Below are 21,492 nucleotides of genomic sequence, written 5' to 3' on the forward strand. Positions count from 1 at the left end.
CAACATACTTCATGTCAGCAGTGTGTAAAGCACAAAAAGGGATTGTATAAATTGTTTAGGACACAAATAAATTTGGCCCAGCAGAGCATAAAACAGAAAGCAGTGTGAGAATTGTTCTCTGGGTGTGTTCATATGAATCAAAAGGCTTACTTTTAAGAGCAGGATGTGGACAGAGATTTGGCCAAAGCTCTGTTTGAGCTAAGGCCACAGGGTCAGACACACTTACCTGGACTTTACAGGACCTCTTGTCATGTTGACAGTGACAGTTGTCTTTTAGGGACTGCTTGGATTATAAGGAGAAAGGTAAGTTGAGTATGTTTCAGAGTAATCTTATTTTACTGATAGAGGAGTGTCTCTACTGAGCAATTGTAAGAGAGGGAGCAAATTGTGACAGGAAGCAAGCTGGACCCCCAGCAACTTCTGATTTGTTTCAGTCACCCAAACTCTGGCCCCTTCACAGAATCACAGAATGTCAGGGGCTGGAAGGGACCTCGAAAGCTCAAGCAGTCCAACCCCCTGCCAGAGCAGGATCATCTACAGTAGGTCATGCAGGATTACCTGTAAATGGCAAATAAGCTGCTGCAAACCACAGCATCACAGAATGATAGGGGCAGGAAGGGACCTCAAAAGCTCATGCAGTCCAACCCCCCTGCCAGAGCAGGATCATCTACAGTAGGTCATGCAGGAGTGCATCCAGGCAGGTCTTGAATATCTCCAGAGAGGGAGACTCCACAACCCCCCTGGGCAGCCTGCTCCAGGCTTCTCTCACCCTCACAGTGACAAAATTTTTCCATCTGTTTCCATGGAACTTCCTCTGCCTCAGCTTCCACCATTGCCCCTGTGCTGTCATTGGGCATCCCCCAGCAGAGCCTGGCTCCAGCCTCTGGGCACTCACCCTGCACATCTTTATCAACATTAATGAAGTTACCTGTCAAGCTCCTCCTCTCCAAACTGCCTTATTCCAGCATCGTTCCTTGCTTCCTACACAACTCCTTTCCACTCCTGTCATCCTGGTTTCCCTCACTCCAGATGGCAGCTCAGTAGCTGTGCTGCAAGCACCATTCCCTGCAGTCTTACCCCTCCAGTGTAACCCTGGGTATTGTCTCCCTGAACTCCAGTTACCCACAGCCACCAGAGGCTGTGTCCTGAGAGCTGGCATCCAGCCTTTGCCTCTGTCCCTTTGAGTCACAGTGTCATTGGAAAAGCTGTTCAGGGTGACAGAGGAAGTCTGATGGAGGTGTAGAAGGCTGTAGTAGAAAGAGCAAAAAATAGCAGAGAGGGAAGAGTAGGAAAGCAGCACCACTGAGATCCCACTGAAAAGAAAAAATAAACCACTGAGCTACCAAAAAGTTCTTTGATCAACACTTGGAGTGTTGAGAGAGAGTTCCTTTGTTAGAACTGAAAGTGTATTGTGGGATCTGAGCTAAACATTTCAGTTCTCTTGATGGAGGGAAGGGAGGCCATGCAGAGGGACCTGGACAGGCTGGAGAGGTGGGCACAAGCCAACCTCAAGAGGTTCAACAAGAGCAAGTGCAGGGTCCTGCATCTGGGTCGAGGCAATCCCAGGCACAAATCCAGGCTGGGCAGGGACTGGCTGGAAAGCAGCCCTGAGGAGAGAGACTTGGGGGTGCTGGGGGAGGAGAAGCTCAACAGGAGCTCTCAGTGTGCACTTGCAGCCCAGAAAGCCAACCAGAGCCTGGGCTGCAGCAGGAGAAGTGTGGCCAGCAGGGCAAGGGAGGTGATTCTTCTCCTCTGCTCAGCTCTGGTGAGACCCCACCTGGAGTATTGCCTCCAGTTCTGGAACCCCTAGTACAAGAGGGATCTGGAGGTGCTGGAAGGTGTCCAGAGAAGGGCCATGAGTATGAGCAGAGGGCTGGAGCACCTCTCCCATGAGGACAGACTGAAGGAGTTGGGGCTGTTCAGTCTGCAGAAGAGAAGGTTCTGAGGTGACCTCATTGTGGCCTTCCAGTATCTGCAGGGGGCTACAGGAAGGCTGGGGAGGGACCTCTCAGGATCTCAGGTAGTGACAGGACTAGAGGGAATGGAATGAAGCTGGAGGTGGGGAGATTCAGGCTGGAGGTGAGGAGGAAATTCTTCCCCATGAGAGTGGTGAAGCCCTGGAATGTGTTGTCCAGGGAGGTGGTCGAGGCCCTGTCCCTGGAGGTGTTTAAGCCCAGGCTGGATGAGGCTCTGGGCAGCCTGATCTAGTGTGGGGTGTCCCTGCCCATGGCAGGGGTGTTGGAACTAGATGATCCTTGTGGTCCCTTCCAACCCTGACTGATACTGTGATACTATGATAAGACTGCATTGCTGTTAAGTAGTGGCTGCTGGAGAAATCAAACTCTAGTTCAGGAATCAGAGAATGTTAGGGGTTGGAAGGGACCCAGGAAGCTCATCCAGTCCAACCCCGCTGCCAGAGTGGGATCACCTAGAGCAGGTCACACAGGAACACATCCACTGAATATCTGCAGAGAGGAAAGCAGTGGTTCAAATGAAAAGAAAACCCAGGCTGCAGCTGCAGGAGTGAAAATGGAGTCGAGGAAAGCACCAAGTTCAAGGTAAAAAACAGGCTGCCAAAACAGCATAAAGGCAGCCATGCAAACAAATAATCAAAGCCAAAACCTAGGGGGAATAATTGGAATTAACAAATCCAAGTGCCAGCCATTGGCAGCTTCTCCCCACCCTATTTTTAAGATACACTCCTTCCACAGTCCTGTGGGAGTTCCCAGGCACACTTTGAAGCAGTCCTGAGGAGATGAATTTAGGGACCTTCCCTAGCACACCTAGTCAGAAGTAGTAACAGTTGTGTGGTAGAAGAGTTTGGGTTTAGCATTTACAGATTATTATTTTTAACTACTTTTATTCTTTTCATTAAAATAGCCACTCCCTTCCCCCACACACACACTCCCCCCCCAGAACTTTATAGCACTGCTAAAACTTCCTGGAAGCAGAGCTGACAGTTTCCCAATTAAGTCTCATCCTGTGTTTTCCTTTCACATCTTGTGATGACAGTGTCATGCAATAGGATGGTTCTATCAAGCAGTTTTGCTAATTCATTCAGCAGAGTAATCAATAGGGGGGGAAAAAAAACCACACCGCAGAAGCCAGATGGGTTGTAGTCCGTTTGTATTGGGTGGGACAGATGGCATAATTGATAGATGGAAGCATTCCAAATAATCATTGTATGGTGGTAGAGCAGTGCCTGTGCCTGCAAAGTTTGTGTTCGTTTACTTTGTGGAACCACTTTGCTCAGGAGGGGTGGAGTTGTACCCTGCAGACAGCGCTCCCACTAGAGCGACCTGGGAGCTGAGTCCACCCCCTACCTTCTTTTTTCCCTGCAGAACCCTCCCTGTGGTAGTCTGTTGGAGTATTCCAAGTGGTGCACTGAGCTCCTGTCACTGCGAAGGCTGAGGTGGGCAAGGTTGTGATTACGTATGGACATGCCAGAATGTGCCTCAAGAGGGCTGGAGCTCCTCTGCTATGAGGACAGAGAAGAGAAGGCTCCAAGGAGACCTAATTGTGGCCTTCCAGTATCTGAAGGGGGCTACAAGAAAGTTGGGGAGGGACTTTTTAGGATGTCAGGGAGTGATAGGAGTGGAGGGAATGGAACAAAACTAGAAATGAGTAGATTCAGAGTGGATGTGTTGATCCTAAGGATGTGTTCCATCCTTACTAATGAAAAATCTACCAGGTGAGAGATTTCCTGTGACACTGGGAAAAAGAAAAACCCCAGCAAAAAAACCCAACCTGTCTTTTGGCCTTTATAACACAGCTTGCATTTGGATCTTAGTGCTCTGATCCCCTCCCTCCAATACATTCCTGAGCGAATGTACTGTGCAAGCAGTGTGCCCAGGTGGCCAAGAAAGTCAATGGCATCCTGGCCTCTATCAGCAATGCTGTGTCCAGCAGGAGCAGGGAGGTGATTGTCCCCAGGTACTCAGCTCTGGTGAGGCCACACTTTGAGTACTGTGTCCAGTTTGGGGCACCTCAATACAAGAGAGGTGCTGCAGCCAATGCAGAGGAGAGCAAGGAAGCTGGGAAGGGCCTGGAGAATAAATCTGTTGAAGAGCAGCTGAAGGAGCTGGGGATGGTTAATGTGAAAAAGGGGAGGATGAGGGGAGACCTCATTGCTCTCTACAACTACCTGAAAGGAGGTTGTGAAGAGGCTTCTGCTGGTCTCTTCTCAGAGGTAATTAGTGACAGAACAAGAGGGAATGGCCTCAAGCTACAACTGGGTAGGTTTAGACTGGTCATTAGAAAACATTTTTTCATGGCAAGAGTGGTCAGGGACTGGAATGTGCTGCCCAGGGAGGTGGTGGAGTCCCCAAGCCTGGCTGTGTTTAAAGGTGGTTTGGATGTGGTGTTTGGGGCTATGGCCTAGGAGTGACCCTTGTAGAATAGGGTTCTGGGTAGGACTTGTTGATCCTGAGGGTCTTTTCCAGCCTGAATGATTCTGTGATACCTCTAAAAGTTCTGCAGCCCACCTTCTGACAGAAGCTTCCTTGGCTTCCTGGAGCAAGCATTCAGGATAAGTGGCTGTGATCCCATGATTGTTTCCAATCCAGCAGAGTGCTGCAGCTGAGTTTCATGCTGCCAGGAATGCCAGTCAGGTTGTTGACAGTGTCTTAATATCATGTAATGCAGAAGTGATGGGGAAGAGATTTGCAGTGTTAGATCTGATAGCTGCTGCAAACGGCTCTCTTGCTTGCTTCAGCATGCAGGGAACTTGATGCCAATGCTCAGCCTCTAAATTTAAACCTTTTGGGGGCAGATTTACAAACTGGTTAGATGTCAAAAGATGTAAATGAGCCTGAAAGAGGATGTTTTCAAAGCTCTCTCAGAGCAGTCAGCTAGGGGGGCACTGGGCCCATTCCAGGGAGCACCCCACATTGTACCTCCATCAATACTGCTGGCCCTGCCCTGTGTCTTTCCATCTCACCTCCCAAACAATGTCTGGATCACAGGTTGCAAACAACTTAAGCCCCTGCACAAGAAGCTGCCTAGCTACAAGCAGTGGGTTTTTGGAATAATTACTATGTTTTCATGGCAGTCAGTTAGAATGGCATCATGCTTCTGAAGAAAAGGACCTGGGGGTGCTGGTGGGGAGAAGCTCAACATGAGCCAGCAGTGAGCACTTGCAGCCCAGAAAGCCAACCACATCCTGGGCTGCAGCAAGAGAAGCACAGCCAGCAGGGCCAGGGAGGGGATTCTCCCCCTCTGCTCTGCTCTGGCAATGACCACACCTGGAGTACTGCATCCAGTTCTGGAGCCCCTAGTACAGGAAGGATCTGGAGGTGCTGGAAGGTGTCCAGAGAAGGGCCACAAGGATGAGCAGAGGGCTGGAGCTGCTCTCCTACAGGGACAGACTGAGGGAGTTGAGGCTGTTCAGTCTGGAGAAGAGAAGGGTCTGAGGAGACCTAATTGTGGCCTTCCAGTATCTGAAGGGGGCTGCAAGAAAGCTGGGGAGGGACTTTTGAGGGTGTCAGGGTGTGATAGGGCTGGGGGGAATGGAACAAAACTGGAAGTGAGTAGATTGAGAGTGGATGTTAGGAAGAAGTTCTTCCCCATGAGGGTGGTGAGAGACTGGCATAGGTTGCCCAGGGAGGTGGTAGAAGCCTCATCCCTGGAGGTGTTTGCAGCCAGGCTGGAGATGGCTGTGAGCAACCTGCTGTAGTGTGAGGTGTCCCTGCCCATGGCAGGGGGGTTGGGACTGGCTGATCCTTGAGGTCCCTTCCAACCCTAATAATTCTATGATTTTTTGTCCAGAGAAGAGCAATGAGGCTGCTGAGGGGTTTGGAGGGTGTCATATGAGGAGCAGCTGAGGGGAGCTGGGGTCATTTAGTCTGGAGAAGAGAAGGCTGAGGTGAGATCTTACTGCTCCCTACAACTACCTAACAGGAGGTTGGAATGAGGCTGGTGCTGGTCTCTTCTCCCAAGCAACCAGTGATAAGATGAGAGGAAATGGGTTTAAGTTGTGCTGGAGGAGGTTTAGATTGGACATTAGGAAGAAGTTCTATACAGTGAGAGTGATTGCCCATTGGAATGGGTGGTGGAGTCACCATCACTGGAGGTGTTCAGGAGGAGACTTGCTGGGGTGCTTGGTGCCATGGGTTAGTTGTTTAGGTGGGTTGGATTGGTTGATGGGTTGGACACAATGATCTTGAAGGTCTCTTCCAACCTGGTCTGTTATTCTATTCTATTTTTTATTCTGTTCTATTAGGAAAGAGTTTTTTGCTGAGAGAGTGGTGAGACATTGGACCAGGCTTCCCAGGGAGGTGATGGAGTCACCATCTCTAGAGATGTTCAGGAAGCTGTAGGTGTGGTGCTTCAGGATGTAATTTAGTGCTCATGGTAGCTGGGGTAGGGTTGGACTCCATGACCTTGAAGGTCTTTTCCAGCCTTAGTGGTTCTATGATGGTGAATTCTGTGTCCTCTAAATAATAGCATAAGTCATCCTGATTTAATTGCTCTCCTCCTTTTACCAGTTTGTTGAAGAGAATAGGTGAGGAATAGAAGTAAATGAGTAGTATAGATGTATACATAATAGATTAGGCCCCTCCTACATTCACACTGCAGTCAAATCCCATCTGGGTTGATGAACAGGAGTGGTAACATTACCAGGAGAAAACTAAACAGTTTTGAAAACCCTTTCCACCAGCCAGTACCTGTGGCCTATCAGAAATTCAGCAGGAAGACAGCACTTGTTTCTGTTGCCCTTTTCCCTCTCATCAGGCTTCTAACATTATTTGCTCCTAGCTGCTGTTCTGAGTGTTCCATAGCTGGACAGATTAAAGCAGGCTCCTTTTATTGCCCGTGTTAAGAGCATGCAGTGCATTCAAACAGCACAGTGGTAGCAGGTCTTTCATCCTGTGCCTGGTGGATTTCCTTTCCCCTGCCTTCAGATTAGCAAGGCTTTTGTATTCCTTTGGAGCAGCTGTAATGAGAATATTTAACACAGGTCAAATGCAGATGGTGGAACTGCAGAGGTCCTTGAAAACAGCCTGCCTTTTAACACTGGGCCATGATGGGAGCTGAAAGGCTTGCCAATTTCACCTTCTAGTGAGACTGTGATATTCTGCTTGGAACATAAGTGGAGCCTTCATAGGTATATAGTCAACAAAAGAACAACCAAGCAGGCTGCATGATTTCAACTGAAGCCATTATTAGCAACTGAGTACATCTCTCTGCATTAAAAAATTGTATGATTACATAACATCCTAGATGCTAGCCAGGAATTTAATTTGCAGGCTATAAAGCATGACAGCAGCAATGGGGAGCATTTGTTGTGTGAGTGTTGGTGTAGACAGATACACATACAATCAAATCCTTAGCTGGTACAAGTCACCATGGCCCTGATTTCCATGAACTGATTTGGTGGATGGGATGACCATGAGCCAGCAATGTGCTCTGGTGGCCAAGAAGGCCAATGCCATTCTGGGGTGCATTGGAAGGAGTGTGGTTAGTAGGTGCAGAGAAGTTCTCCTCCACCTCTACTCTGCCCTGGTGAGGCTGCATCTGGAATATTGTGTCCAGTTCTGGGCCCCTGAGTTCAAGAAGGACCTCAGGGAACTGCTTGAAAAGAGTCTAATGCAGAACCACAACAATTATTAAGGAGTGGAACATCTTCCTTATGAGGAGAGCCTGAGGGAGCTGAGGGCTCTGCAGCTTGGAGAGGAGGAGCCTGAGGGGTGACCTCGTTCATGTTGATAAAGATGTGCAGGGTGAGTGCCCAGAGGCTGGAGCCAGGCTCTGCTGGGGGATGCCCAATGACAGCACAGGGGCAATGGTGGAAGCTGAGGCAGAGGAAGTTCCATGGAAACAGGAGGAAGAATTATTTCCCTGTGAGGGTAACAGAGCCCTGGAACAGGCTGCCCAGGGGGGTTGTGGAGTCTCCCTCTCTGGAGATATTCAAGACCTGTCTGGATGCACTCCTGCATGATCTACTGTAGATGATCCTGCTCTGGCAGGGGGGTTGGACTGGATGAGCTTTTGATGTCCCTTCCTGCCCCTAACATGCTGTGATGCTGTGGTTTGCAGCAGCTTATTTGCCATTTACAGGTAATCTATACATGCATTTTAAACATTGTTTTTCAGTTGGACACAGTGAAGAAGTGGATGTCAAGTTCTTCAGGCTGGTAAACAGCCTGGCTCATCCAGACTGACTGATTTTCCCTTGCAGCAGTTCCCTTGTAAGAGTTTCTTTGAGTGATTCTTCATCTCCTTTGCTGAAAATATTAATTCTGGTTTGAGCCTGTCACTTTAGTGTTAAGCAAGAGGGCATACAGGCATCCACTCTTTGCTTGGGCCAGAGCCCCTGCTCAGAAGTCTTATGTGTGATGACTGTAAAAGCCAGTAACAGCGTTTCAGCCCTGAGGTGAGTACCTGTTATCTGTGCCTCTTTAGAGAGGGGAGTGTCTAATTTGGGGTGAAAAGGGATCAGATTTCACCCAGAGAAGTCCTAATTATGTGTAGGGCACTTTGAATCCTCACAGCTAGGAAAGGAATTTCAGGAAGTCCATCAGCTTCAGAGCTGTTTTGTTTTCTTTTGGTTGGGTTCATCCTGTCGGTTTGGACTGCAAGAAAAGCCATTTGGACTGCAAGAAAAGCCAGACTACCACCCAGACCTGCACAGACCCAGACCTGAGCAGCCAAGTCTAGTTCAGAGGAGTTCCTACCCGTGGCAGGGAGGTTGGAGTAGATGATCTCTGAGGTCCCTTCCAACCTAAGCCATTCTATGATTAACAGCTGCTCCTTCCTAAAACTGTAGCAAGTTAATCTCTCTCAGACATCACAAGGGTTCTTTCCAAGTCAATGCAGTTTGATGTTAAGCACCAAGCAGCCATTCTAGTTCTTGGTCTTTTCCAGGGAGTGTATTTAACTTGACTTTTTGGGTGTGAGTTCAGTAAAAATCAGAAAACTCAGATCTCAGAAACCAGTCAAACTTTTATACTGAGAGTCTTCCCTGTAGCTCTGCAGGCAGTATCCCCTTGGGCATGGTTATGCAGGACCTGGCAAAGCCTTCTTGTTGCAGGGAGGAAACTCAGCTATTGAGTACTGTAGTGGGTCTGGTCAGGATGGAGTGCAGTATCACAGCAGTATCACAGCATCGCTGAGGTTCATCGAGGATCATCGAGTCCAACCTGTCACCACAGACCTCATGGCCAGACCATAGCACCAAGTGCCACATCCAATCTCTTGAACACCTCCAGGGATGGGGACTCCACCACCTCCCTGAGCAGCACATTCCGATGGGCAATCACTCTTTCTATGAAGAAATTCTTCCTAACATCCAGCCTAAATGTCCCCTGGCACAGCTTGAGACTGTGTCCTCTTGTTCTGGTGCTGGGTGCCTGGGAGAAGAGACCAACCCCCACCTGGCTACCACCACCTTTCAGGTAGTTGTAGAGGGCAATGAGGTCACCCCTGAGCCTCCTCTTCCCCAGGCTAAGCAATCCCAGCTCCCTCAGCCTCTCCTCACAGGGCTGTGCTCAAGGCCTCTCCCCAGCCTTGTTGCCCTTCTCTGGACACCTTCAAGTGTCTCAATGTCCTTCCTAAACTGAGGGGCCCAGAACTGGACACAGTACTCAAGGTGTGGCCTAACCAATGCAGAGTCCAGGGGCACAATGACTTCCCTGCTCCTGCTGGCCACACTATTCCTAATGCAGGCCAGAGTTAACTTTATTCTTAGCAGCCCCCATAGCAGGTCTGTTTTGGACAGATCTGGGACATCCCATACCATATAATATCCTTCCAGTACCTGAAGGGTGGCCTACAAGGAAGCTGGGGAGGGACTTTTTGGGGTGTCAGGGAGTGATAGAACTAGGACAGCTTTAATTCAGTTCAAGTCTCTTTCCTAAGTGCTTTTTGACACCACACCTGCAGAATGAACCCCTCTGAGTGACAGTCTGTGATCACGTTTCATGGGGCAGACTTTCAGTTTCTATTGCCATCAACTGATGACTTTGTTCCTTAGTTATATTCCCCCCTGCCCCCCACAGTATCATAGTATAGTATCATAGTATCTGTCAGGGTTGGAAGGGACCACAAGGATCATCTAGTTCCAACCCCCCTGCCATGGGCAGGGACACCCCACACTAGATCAGCCTGGCCAGAGCCTCAGCCAGCCTGGGCTTAAACACCTCCAGGGATGGGACCCCAACCACCTCCCTGGACAACCCATTCCAGTGCTTCACCACTCTCATGGTGAAGAACCTCCTCCTCACTTCCAGGCTGAATCTCCCCACCTCCAGCTTCATTCCATTCCCTCTAGTCCTATTCCATTCCCCCTAGTCCTAATCCTTTCCCCCTAGTCCCATGGTAACTGATAGATTGAATGATGTATGTTTTAAGGGGTGTTTGAAGGAATATTAACTTCAGCCATTAAGTGGTTATCTCTTGGCTCAGGAGCCTTTGGCTTGTTGGGAGGCAGTTAATGTTTCTGAAGCAAACAAAGCAGCTTTTCCAAGATGTAATTATTCCCTTATCAATTTTGCATTCTCCTGCCCTTTTGAGCATCCAGCAGGCAGGGCTGGAATTTACATTTAGCTCTGCAGGATGTGCTTTCAATATTAGTATGATTATGAAGGAAGAAATCCCAAATCAAAGTGAATTTTTGCTACAATGGTGAGGTGTGGGAAGGTGCAATTGGAGGAACAGCAGCGTGCATTATTGTATTGAACTAACTCACAGCTTGACTCTAAGTCCCTGCTGGGGGAGAAATGTAGGGGAACTGGCAGAGTTTTGCTACATCTGCTCCCTACTGCTAACAGGCTTTACCCTGCTCCATTTTTATTATGCTGGCTGTTTAGATATTTTGCTTCTGAAATGATATCTGTAACTGGGAGAGGACATGAAAGGGAGCACGACAGGTAGGGGCTGTTTAAAAATTGAACACTATCAGCAAGGGATATTAAAGGCCATAATGAGTGAGATGCTTGCCTTCTCAGTGTGGGGTTTTCAGAGTTCAGGCTCTGCAGCGCTGGTGGAAAGACTGAGTGTAAGTAGTGGGTAAAAGAGATTTCATAGCCTGAGTAGCTTGTACAGCCAGAAGGCACCATTAGATCATTTAGCCTGACCTGTATATCACACACCATTACATTTCACCCAGATATTCCTCTTTTGAACCCTGTGAGTGTACTTAGACTAAAAGGAAGAAATTCTTCACAGAAAGAGTGACTGGCCATTGGAATGTGCTGCCCAGGGAGGTGGTGGAGTCACCATCTCTGGAGGTGTTCAAAAAGAGCACTTGGTGCCGTGGATTAATTGATTGGATGGTGGTGGGTGATAGGTTGGACTGGATGATCTCAAAGGTTCTTTTTCAACCTGGTTAATTCTGTGTTCTGTAAAATATATCAGGCTGTAAGAGTTTGAAATGCTTTATGCCACTGGATGAGAACCTGAGGGCCCAGTATCAAGGAGACATCTTCTCCTCCAAGCAGTCAGATCCATTTTTAAAGCTAATATTAATTGCCTAATTCTGAATTTTTAGGCACTTCCCCCTGCTTTTGAGAGCCATGCTGGGAGTTCTGTGCTTAGATTCTCAGTCCAGATTCCTTGCAGTCACAGAATTAGTAGTATCATAGTATCAGTCAGGATTTGGAAGGGACCTCAAGGATCATCCAGTTGAAATCCCCCTGCCATGGGCAGGGACACCTCACACTACAGCAGGCTGCTCACAGCCACATCCAGCCTGGCCTTAAAAGCCTCCAGGGATAAGGCTTCCACCCCCACCCTGGGCAACCTGTGCCAGGCTCTCACCACCCTCATGGGGAACAACTTCTTCCTAACATCTAATCTAAATCTCCCCTTCTCTAGCTTGGATCCATTCCCCCCCCAGTCCTATCACTCCCTGACACCCTCAGAAGTCCCTCCCCAGCTTTCTTGTAGCCCCCTTCAGATACTGGAAGGCCACAATAATAATCACTGCTGTAACTGAAGCTTATAACCATCTAAAATTGCAGGGGAGATGGTATTGTGCATTTTCCATTCCCTATCACCACATGCTTCCCATAACTGATTAGCCAACATTTAAGAATGTTTCCCTTGCTCTGATGGTGGTATAATTGTGCAATTATGAAATGCATTTTGAAGAGAGATTGAAATGTGTAACACTTAATGGGTAGCTGAAAACTCCTGAATCCAGAGGCCTATCAAAGCTGAGCTTTTACAGTGTTCATGCTTACATGATAAAGCAAGCAAATATTGAAGTCCCAGTCTTAAAGAGGAGGGTTTCTCCATCAGTGTGCATGCAGAAGGGGGTGTCTTCCTGTCAGCAGGCCAGTTTGAATTTTCTGTCTGTCTTTATAGAATCATAGAACAGTCTGGGTTGGAAGGGACCCCCAAAGGTCATCAAGTCCAACCCCCTCTGCAGTAAGATGGAGCATCCTCAACTAGATCAGGCTGCTCAGAGCCCTGTTGAGCCTCACCTTGAATACCTCCAGGGATGGGGTCTTGACTACCTCCTTGGGCAACCTGTTCCAGGCTTCTACCACCCTCACTTTTTCCTAACATCCAACCTAAATCTGCTCTTCTCTCATTTCAAACCATTGCCCCTGCAGGCCTTTGCAAACAGTCCTTCTGCAGCCTTCTTGGAGCCCACTTCAGGTACTGGCAGGCTGCTATTAGGTCTCCCTGGAGCCTTCTCTTCTCCAGGCTGAACACCCCCAGCTCCCTCAGCCTGTCCTCATAGCAGAGGTGTTCCAGCCCCCTGAGCATTTTTGTGGCCCTGCTCTGGCCCTACTCCATCAGGGTCATGTCCTTCCTGTGCTGAGGTCTCCAGAGCTGGACACAGTACTCCAGGTGGGGTACATCTGTTTATCCTATTAAGTCAGTAGTTGAGCTTCATTTTCAAGCAAAGCTGTAAGCCCAGAAAGCAGAGGTCTTACCCTGCTTGTGCCAGACTTCCTGCACAGGGTTCAGCCTTTCCAATTTATCCTAGAGACTCGTTCAAAGCTGTGCCTTCATCTTAATGTGGTACTGATTGCTCTTATTTTGATCATCTCACAGAGCTGCTCACTTTCTGAAAGGAAAGGATTGAAACCCAGTGGATCCAATAATAGAAAAGAGGAACAAAATTAACAAGGGAATGATCTCCTTATGCACTAAATATAATCCAAAGAGACTTTGTAAGGTTAGGTCTTCGATTTTAGCTGAGCCTTTTTGCTGTCAGAAGTGATGAATATTTGTACTGCTTCTTGGCCTCTGTTGCCAATCATGCTTAAAGATAGAATAACAAGTTGCTAAATGATTATGCTTGAGTGATGTGAGCTACAAAACAGATAGAGTTATTGATCTGATTTCCCAGGAACTCTTCCTGGCTTTCAGGAGTTCCCATATTTGCTAATCTGTTTGTAAGGTAAAGCTAACCTATGGGAAGCATGACACAAACAGCAGCACTATTCAGGGACCATTTCTCATGCAAGTTTTGATTCTGCAAAGACTGAAACATATTCTTTATGCAGCAAAAGGCTGTCTCAACTTAGAAAATCAAATTCACACTAGGTCTATTGTGGGATTTGGGCCCTGAGAGTGATGTTAGTTAATTTTGGTGGTAGTTTCTCCTGACATACTTAGTTGATTATCATCCATTTTTAGTCCTTCCCCTTGACAGTTCCTAATCACAGCCACCAATATGGTGGAGGAGAAGCTCAACATCAGCCAACAGTGTGCACTTGCAGCCCAGAAAGCCAATCACATTCTGGGCTGCAGCAAGATAAGCATGGCCAACAGGTTGAAGGAGGTGATTCTCCCCCTCTACTCCGCTCTCCTGAGACCCCACCTGGAGTACTGTGTCCAGTTCTGGAGCCCCTAGGACAGGAAGGAGCTGGAGGTGCTGGAAGGTGTCCAGAGAAGGGTCGTGAGGATGAGCAGAGGGCTGGAGCTGCTCTGCCTCCTCTTCTCCAGGCTAAGCAACCCCAGCTTCCTTAAAGGTCTCTTCCAAGCTGGTCTGGTCTGGTCTGGTCTGGTCTGGTCTATTCTATTCTATTCTATTCTATTCTATTCTATTCTATTCTATTCTATTCTATTCTATTCTATTCTATTCTATTCTATTCTATTCTATTCTATTCTATTCTATTCTCAGCCTCTCCTCACAGGGCTGTGCTCCAGACCCCTCCTCAGCCTCGTTGCCCTTCTCTGGACACCTTCAAGTGTCTCAATGTCCTTCTTAAATTGAGAGGCCCAGAACTGGACACAGGACTCAAGATAGTCTCTACCTGACAGAGCGGTAACTGTTGTAGCCAGGAAGGGGTTGGTCTCCTCTCTATAGCAACCAGCACCAGAATGAGATGACACAGTCTCAAGCTGTGCCAGGGGAAGTTTAGGCTTGAGGTGAGGAGAAAGTTCTTCACAGAGAGAGTTGTTAGCCACTGGAATGTGCTGCCCAGGGTGGTGGTGGAGTCACCATCCCTGGAGGGGTTCAAGAGGGGACTGGATTTGGCACTTGGTGTCATGGTTTAGTCATGAGGTCTGAGGTGACAGGTTGGACTTGAAAATCTTTGAGGTCTCTTCCAACCTTGGTGATTCTGTCATTCTGTGAACTGCTGTCAGCTTTGGCCCCCACATTGTGGAGCAGAGAGGACCAAAAGGGTGAATGTTAGGAAGAAGTTCTATACAGAGAGCCCATTAGAATGTGCTGCCCAGGGAGGTGGTGGAGTCACCATCATTGGAGGTGTTCAGGAGGAGACTTGCTGGGGTGCTTGGTGCCATGGGTTAGTTGTTTAGGTGGGTTGGATTGGTTGATGGGTTGGACACCATGATCTTGAAGGTCTCTTCCAACCTGGTCTGGTCTGGTCTGGTCTGGTCTGGTCTGGTCTGGTCTATCCTATCCTATCCTATCCTATCCTATCCTATCCTATCCTATCCTATCCTATCCTATCCTATCCTATCCTATCCTATCCTATCCTATCCTATCCTATCCTATCCTATCCTATGCTATTCTAAAATCTCTGAAGGCCACCTCCTGTTTTCTATTCTCAGTATATAACCAATGCTAAACATTCAGGTTTATCAGATGTGATTTTTAGTCTGCCCACCTTGTGGTCAGGTATTTTTTGGGCGTGGAGCAAACAGTCTGTTTTATTTTAGGAAGGAATACTACATGTCAGACATTTCCTACTGTTTTGTAAGCTTTGCAAATATCATATTCTTAACAATTTTCTTGTTATCAAACACTGTGGTACTCAAGTCTTTGAATTCAGGCATCTTACACCAGGCATGCATGTGGCCTATTTATTAGATGAACTAGGATGTTGAAAAGGATGGCTTCTATCTCACTTTCTTCCAGAACTGACATTTTCATTCTGATTCAGTTTTCCTAGTGGAATCTTTGCTTATTAAAGTCATAAACCTATTGTTGAGAGGCTCTGGCAGAGCTTAAACTGGATCTCAGGAGTTTGACGCCGTGCGTTCCAGGCAGGCAGGGTAAAAGAGATGTTAAATGTATTATTTAAAGGCACATTAATCTTGCTGCTGTAATGCTGTAATAATGCATGCCATAGAAGGGTTGCATAAACTCAGCTTCTAAAAGCAACATCACAGTAGCTTTCTTTTTTGTTCCCCAAGTCAATTCTTTGCAGAGATAACAATTATGCATTCATCTCTGTCTCTTATAGCCTGATTCCCTATTCAGCTGTGAGGTAGGTAGGCCCTGGCCCTCGCTCACATAACAAACAAAACAGAGTATTTCTCCTTTGAAAGGGATGCTGAAATGTGCATCTTCTCCAGGTCAGTGGAAGAAAATAGTTAAATGCATGGACAACAAATTGAGTATGGGTTTAGCCTTCTCATTCCTGTGTCTTCCCTGGCCTTTAATAGGTTAAATAGAGATTTTTAACTAGATTAGATTTTAGATGTGGCTTAAATTATGATCAAATTTAGATCTTATTTAGATAGACTTAATAGCTCTTTTAAATTATTATTAAATGTAGACATTTTAATATATTATTTACATTTATTTAATAGATATTTTCAATTATTATTACATTTATACATTATTTAGATAGATTTAATAGATATTTAGGATTATTATTACATTTAGATATTATTTAGATTTAATAGATATTTTAAAGCATTATTACATTTAGACATTATTTAGATTTAATAGATATTTTAAAGCATTATTACATTTAGATATTATTTAGATTTAATAGATATTTTAGATTATTATTACATTTAGATATTATTTATCTGTTATTTACATTGATTTAATAGATATTTTAAAGCATTATTACATTTAGATATAATCTACCTATTATTTAGATAGATTTAATAGATATTTTAGATTATTATTACATTTAGATATTATTTATCTGTTATTTACATTGATTTAATAGATATTTTAAGGTATTTATTCTATTCTATTCATTCTATTCTATTCTATTCTATTCTATTCTATTCTATTCTATTCTATTATTTCATTTAGCTATTATTTACCTATTATTTACATGGCTTTAATAGATATTTTAAATTATTATTTATCTATTATTTACATCCAAGTTAGGAGCAGATGTTGGTCAGTTAGAGGGGACAAGCGCTCTGCAGAGGGACCTCGACCGACTGGACAGATGGGCAGAGTCCAATGGGATGGCATTCAACAAGTCCAAGTGCCAGGGGCTGCACTGTGGCCACGGCAGCCCCATGCAGAGCTACAGGCTAGGGTCAGAGTGGCTGAGAGCTCCCAAACAGTAAGGAACCTGGGGGTGCTGATTGACAGCTGCCTGAATATGAGCCAGCAGTGTGCCCAGGTGGCCAAGAGGGCCAAGGGCATCCTGGCCTGCATTAGGAATAGTGTGGCCAGCAGGAACAGGGAAGTCATAGTGCCCCTGGACTCTGCATTGGTTAGGCCACACCTTGAGTCCTGTGTCCAGTTCTGGGCTCCTCAGTTTAAGAAGGACATCAAAACACTTGAGCGTGTCCAGAGAAGGGCAACAAGGCTGGGGAGAGGCCTTGAACACATCCCTATGAAGAGAGGCTGAGGGAGCTGGCGTTGTTTAGCCTGGAGAAGAGGAGGCTCAGGGGTGACCTCATTGCCCTCTACAACTACCTGAAAGGTGGTTGTAGCCGGGCAGGGGTTGGTCTCTTCTCCCAGGCAACCAGCACCAGAACAAGAGGACACAGTCTCAGGCTGTGCCAGGGGAAGTTTAGGCTGGAGGTGAGGAGAAAGTTCTTCACTGAGAGAGTCATTTGTCATTGAAATGTGCTGCCCAGGGAGGTGGTGGAGTCACCATCCCTGGAGGTGTTCAAGAGGAGATTGGATGTGGCACTTGGTGCCATGGTCTAGTCATGAGGTCTGTGGTGACAGGTTGGACTCCATAATCTTTGAGGTCTCTTCCAACCTTGGTGATACTGTGATACTGTGTGATTTAATAGGTATTTTATTTTTTAATTAAAATAACCCCCACAGCATTAATTCTTTTTTAAGATGAGTGCTTTTAAAACAACAATTTGTGTAAGTCAGCCCCTGACCCTTCACGCCCATCACTTCTCATTCAGCTGTGGTCATTGCACTGGGTTCAGGTTTGCTCTGCAGTGCTGCTGGGAGTGCATTAGGCAGTGGTTAGTGTGAGAGTGTTCTGTAGCTTGTCTGACTGTGTGCAGTGAAAATGGAGAGAATCTTTTCTGAGAGCTGAGGCATCCAAAATGCATGGACTTGGTGTGGTGACTTCTGAATTAGAATTAGAATTAGAATTAGAATTAACCAGGTTGGAAAACACCTTCAAGATCATCAAGTCCAACCTATCACCCAATACCATCTAATGAAATAAACTATGGCACTAAGTGCCCCATCCAGTCTCCTCCTAAACACCTTCACCTCCACCACCTCCCTGGGCAGCACATTCCAATGGCAAATCACTCTTTCTGTGAAGAACTTCTTCCTAACATCCAGCTTAAACCTTCCCTGGCACAGCTTGAGACTGTACAAAGCTCAGGAAAGCACCATGCACACAGCAGGTCAGGAAAGAGCTTTGCTTTAACTGTAGAATGGGTTGGGTTTGGAAGGGACCTCCAAAGGTCATCTAGTCAAACCCACCTGCAGTCAGCAGGGACATCCTCCAGGTTGCCCAGAGCCTTGTCCAACCTGACCTTGAATATCTCCAGGGATGGGGCCTCAACTATCTCTCTGGGCAACCTGTTCCAGTGTTCCACCACCCTCCTGGTAAAGAGCATGTTCCTGACACCCAGTCCTTCCCGTGTTAAGGGCTCCAGAGCCAGATGCAGTAGGCCAGAAGATGTGCTCCTTTACAGAAGAGTCTACAACAGTGCTCTTAGAAAAGGACCCTTAAAAACAGATTTGTCTTCATGCTGCCACAGCTGTCTGCCAGACACTCTGAATCTCCATGATGGGAGAGGAGAATCAATTGTGAAAAACAACTTAATCATAACATATTCCTCTTCCTTTTTTTCCACTCTAAATGCTTAACTTCTATTGTTCCAGCATCATCTCAGTAGAATTTCTGAGCGAGACCTTCTCTCTTCGTTCTCATTTACTCGACAGGCTATCACAAAGATATTCAGCTCTTTATGAGACAGTTGTGAGTTTCTGAAAGGTAATGCATAAATGCAGCATCCATGTACAACCCAAAATGTCAGCACTTTCTCTGAAAGGAAGCCAGGGGAGGTCATTGTTAGAAGTCTTTCTGTCAGCTTCTGTAGCAGCTGGGGAAAGATTATTAGTCCCCAGTAGCTGCATCACTTGTGCTTTGTGCAGGCTCTGAAGTTAAAGGTTATGAGTGCTGTGGTCCTGCACAGGTGCACCCTGAGATAGTCTTTCACACAGGATGATTCTCATTTGTTTAAATTTGGAGATGTGCTTTCTCCTGGCCTTAATTTTCCTGTAGTCCTTCGTATTCTAAATGGCAGCTGAAGGCAAGCAGAAATAGTGAGTAATTGATTTAACAACCTCAGACAAGTACAGGGAAGTAGAAAAGTTTGTCTTAGTGCTTGATGTGACCTGAGAGAGCTTCCTTAGACCTGGTTTTGGGTGGTTTTTTCCCCTCTAAACAGTACCTCAGCACCTTGGGCCAGCACAGTGGCCTTTAAGCCTGGATGAACATGACTTTTTTTCACTGGTTTTTTTTTCCTTCTTTCCTCCTCAGTGCAAAGCTCCAGCATTTCATCTTTTCAAACTGTTTTACAGCACTCAGAGCAGAATTATATTGACAAGGTTAGAATTCATCTCCTAGAGGAGAATGCCGTGCTCCTCCTGTTAAGTGCTAATATAACATTTATGTGGTGGTGCCTTAATAACAGCCCTGGCCAGCCTAATGAAAGTACTGAAAGCAAACACTGTTCAGTGAGATTTTATTATGACTGAAGTGACTGCAATTTGAGACAAATTATCCCTATTTTTGTTCCCATATCAAGCCCAGAAATGCTAAAGCAATTGCTATGTGTTTGGGATGGAATTAGGCTTCGCCGTCGTTAATATAGACGTGAGTGCATTTTTCATGTAAACAGCTCAGGAGGGTCAAGGCAGCAAAGGGATTCTGTGCAAAAAAAAATGCTTGTCAATAAGTTCTGTGAGGGGATTTTGCAATGAAGTGCCTGCAACCTGTCATTATTCCTTCCTCTCCAAGTTGAGAGGGAGTGGATGAAAATCGAGCTGGTGAATTGAAGGTACTGGGAGCTCTCTGGCTTTATCGACTGCGGGCAAAATGACAACTCTGCCTTCTCAGGGCTTTTTGCTTTCAGAGGGCAGGCAATGGGCACTATTCTCACAGGATTCCCAGAACATATATGGTGGTGTAAGCATATATATATGTGTGTGTGTATATATGTGTGTGTATATACATATATATGTATATATCACAGTATCACTAAGGTTGGAAGAGACCTCGAGGATCATCGAGTCCAACCTGTCAACACAGACCTCATGACTAGACCATGGCATCAAGTGCCACATCCAATCCCCTCTTGAACACCTCCAAAGATGGTGACTCCACCACCTCCCTGGGCAGCACATTCCAATGATGAATGGCTCTCTCTGTGAAGAACTTTCTCCTCGCCTCCAGCCTAAACCTCTCCTGGCACAGCTTGAGACTGTGTCCTCTTGTTCTGGTGCTGCTTGCCTGGGAGAAGAGACCAACCCCTTCCTGGCTACAACCTCCTTTCAGGTAGTTGTAGAGGGCAATGAGGTCACCCCTGAGCCTCCTCTTCTCCAGGCTAAACAACCCCAGCTCCCTCAGCCTCTCCTCATAGGGCTGTGCTCAAGGCCTCTCCCCAGCCTTGTTGCCCTTCTCTGGGCACATTGTAATCCCTGCACACAAAGAAGATTATGCAAATCACTAATATAAGTCCTGGCCTGTATCAGGAATAATGTGGCCAGCAGGAGCAGGGAGGTCATTCTGCCCTGTGCTCAGCACTGGTTAGGCCACACCTTAAGTGCTGTGTCCAGTTCTGGACTCCTCAGTTCAAGAAAGATGTTGAGTTGCTGGAAGGTGTCCAGAGAAGGGCAACAAACCTCTTAGGGCTGTGCTCCAAACCCCTCCCCAGCTTTGTTGCCCTTCTCTGGACACATTCCAGCAACTCAACATCTTTCCTAAACTGAGGGGCCCAGAACTGGACACAGGACTCAAGGTGTGGCCTAACCAGTGCTGAGTCCAGGGCAGAATGACCTCCCTGCTCCTGCTGGCCACATTATTCACTTCCTATACCTATTAACGTACTGCAGTGCAATTTCAGGAGGAGACTTGATAGGGTGCTTGGTTGCATGGCTTAGTTGGTTGGGTGGTGTTGGATGATAGGTTGGACACAATGGTCTTGAAGGTCTCTTCCAACCTGGTCTGGTCTGGTCTATTCTATTCTATTCCATTCCATTCCATTCCATTCCATTCCATTCCATTCCATTCCATTCCATTCCGCCAATGTTTTTGCAAAGCAGAAAGCTTGTCCCACTTACTTAACACCATCAGAAGGCAAAGAACTCCGTTACTCAGAGTTAGGTTACCAAGTTAGCTAATGAGATGTGCTGGCTGATATGAAAACAATTTGAATATACTTTGTAAATGAGCTCTGTTATTAAGAAAACACATTTTACCTTCTAACAGGCCTTGCTCAAGATCCTTCTGCTGTTCAGAACTGTCTGAACAATGTCTTTGCTGTATCTGAACAGTATGACAGAATCACAGAATGGGAGGGGTAGGAAGAGACCTCTGAAAATGATCTAGGGTGGGATCACCCAGAGCAAATCACACAGGAACACATCCAACAGGGTTTTGAATGTCTCCAGAGAAGGAAACTCCACAACCTCTCTTGGCAGCCTGTTCCAGTGCTCTGCCACTCTCAAAGTGAAGAATTTTTCCCTCATGTTACATGGAACCTCCTGTGTTCCAGTTTGTGCCCATTGCTCCTTGGCTTATCACTGGACACCACAGAGAAGAATCCAACTCCATCCTCCTGATACTTGCCCTTTAGATACTTCTGTGCATTAATGAGATCCCCACATTGGTCTCCTCCAGACTAAACAGCCCCACCTCTCTCAGGCTTTCCTCATAT

The 21,492-nt window shown here is 46.5% G+C and overlaps 1 protein-coding gene across 1 annotated transcript in view; it reads left to right on the forward strand.

Moving 5' to 3' along the window:
- The window catches only part of DPH6 (diphthamine biosynthesis 6), a 224,724-nt gene that overhangs the window by 159,100 nt on the left and 44,132 nt on the right, over positions 1 to 21,492 (forward strand). The gene's annotated exons all lie outside the window — the stretch shown is intronic.

This window comes from Melanerpes formicivorus, unplaced genomic scaffold (genome assembly GCF_026170545.1).
Source record: "Melanerpes formicivorus ecotype bairdi unplaced genomic scaffold, bMelFor1.0.p_v2 SCAF_68, whole genome shotgun sequence".
Classification (NCBI taxonomy): domain Eukaryota; kingdom Metazoa; phylum Chordata; class Aves; order Piciformes; family Picidae; genus Melanerpes; species Melanerpes formicivorus.